This window comes from Echinops telfairi, unplaced genomic scaffold, assembly GCF_000313985.2.
Source record: "Echinops telfairi isolate 266 unplaced genomic scaffold, ASM31398v2 ScPeMD7_4;HRSCAF=17, whole genome shotgun sequence".
NCBI classification, from domain to species: Eukaryota; Metazoa; Chordata; class Mammalia; order Afrosoricida; family Tenrecidae; genus Echinops; species Echinops telfairi.
The window spans coordinates 13,769,436-13,771,395 of NW_022103900.1; positions in this window are offsets into that span (position 1 = coordinate 13,769,436).

The following is a 1,960-nucleotide window of genomic DNA, read 5'->3' on the forward strand; positions in this document are numbered from 1 at the left end:
TGATAAGAGTTGTACGTGCCCCCAATAAAATGATTTTAAACTTTTTTTAAAAGAGCTGTAAGAGCCCCCCCAATAAAACGACTTATTAAAAAAAAAGAATATGGCTGAGTTTAAAATTGCTTTGAAGTCTCATATTTTAAAAAGAAATCCATAGAGAAAAGATTTCATGAATTACAATCGAAAAGCTGAGGGTCACAAAAGTATTTTCATTTATGAAAACCATGGAAATTAATAAATAACTTTTAAAAATTTTTTCAGACAGAAAGTTGTGATGCTTCCACCACCATTGGATCCACAAGACTTTTCCCCCACTGCCCTGTCCTCTTCCTGCATCCTGAATAGCTGCATGTGGCTGCGTGAGTCTTAGGGTCCTGAGTTGGACTGGGATGGATATTTTCCTGATGCATAAAACTTCTTGATATAAGCTCTTTCTTACACATATATGAGTGTCACTGGATTTGTTTCTCTAGTCAACCCAGCCTGACACACGCTGCTTCTACAGAGAAGCTCCATATTTACCCGCATATCAGTGCATTTTAAAAATATTATATTTCTAAAAAATTGTAATGTTTGAAGACCATCATCCTCCAAAAAAGTCTAAACCAATTACAAAATCTTAATCTTTAACTAGTAGTCCTTTCTGTGGAATGTATCATCTTAAATACAAGGGACTTCAAAAAGTACATGGAGGAACGGAATTAAAACATAATGAATGTTTTCCACATCCTTTTGAAAGCTCCTCATATCAATTGGTGTCTCTTCTGTTCGTATTTAATTCATCGTACATTCTCTATGGTTCCTCAATAGTATGGGGCAATAAAGGAATTCGTGGGAAACTAAAACAATCAGATCAATATAGAAATTTCTTGTTACATCAGTTAACTTGAGATATAGGATCCTCAATTACTTTGCGTTTCTCGAAGTTGTGTTCCGCAGAGAAGCGAGAGAGAAGTCACGCTAGCTGCAATCATTTGAAGCAGAGGCATGAATGCGGGCATATCGCTGTCAGTTCAGACTGTTCGCTTACCTGGAAATCCACAGGGAGAGAGGAGGAGTGGAAAAACAAGAGTTTAGAAGTCTTTGAACTAAAGGCAAAGAAATTCTGAGCTTTGCTTTAGGGCTCTCTATCGTAGAGCACTCACCCTGGCAAGTACAAAACTAGTACAATGTTGCTCTTCAGTTTGCAATGAAAACAAACAAGTGATAACCTTTTAACTTAACTGTGGTTTAAGACTGTTAAAAAAAAAAAAGACTGTAAAAATAGCAAGGACAAATAATGCTATTAGTCCAAATATATCATTGTAGAAATATCTCCTTCTTGCCAAATTGCATTCACTGATAAACAGATTTCATCTTTCCCATTGACTGGCCTTTTGTGTTCTCTAATGAAATATGGAGTAAATGTAACAAAAAGATTAAGTAAACTGAATTAAATGAGAAGCAAGGTGCACAGATATTTCCAAATTAGAAAACCCCTAAATAATAGAAACTTGACCAGATGACTATTTCTAGGAAGTATGTTAACTAAATGAACAAAAGAAGTACAATTCATACAAATAAAACTTGGTAGTCTCAAAAAATTATAACACGTTACTCTCTTAGAAGGTTTGATACAGTATGATTAGGAAAATGAAATCTGGTTCCAATATACATGTACAAGGGGGTACTCCCCTCCAAAAAAAAAAAAAACAGAGAAAAGTTCCTCTGGGTGGAGATTTCTTTTTTTTTCCCCTCGTAGTCCCTTTTTTGAAATTGTTTTATTGGGGGCTCGTACAACTCTTATCACAATCCATCCATTGTGTCAAGCACATTTGTACATTTGTTGCCACCATCATTCTCAGAACATTTGCTTTCTACTTGAGGCCTTGGTATCAGCTCCTCATTTTTCCCCTCCCTCCGTGCTCCCCCCTCCCTTATGAACCCTTGATAATTTATAAATTATTATTATTTTGTCTTATGT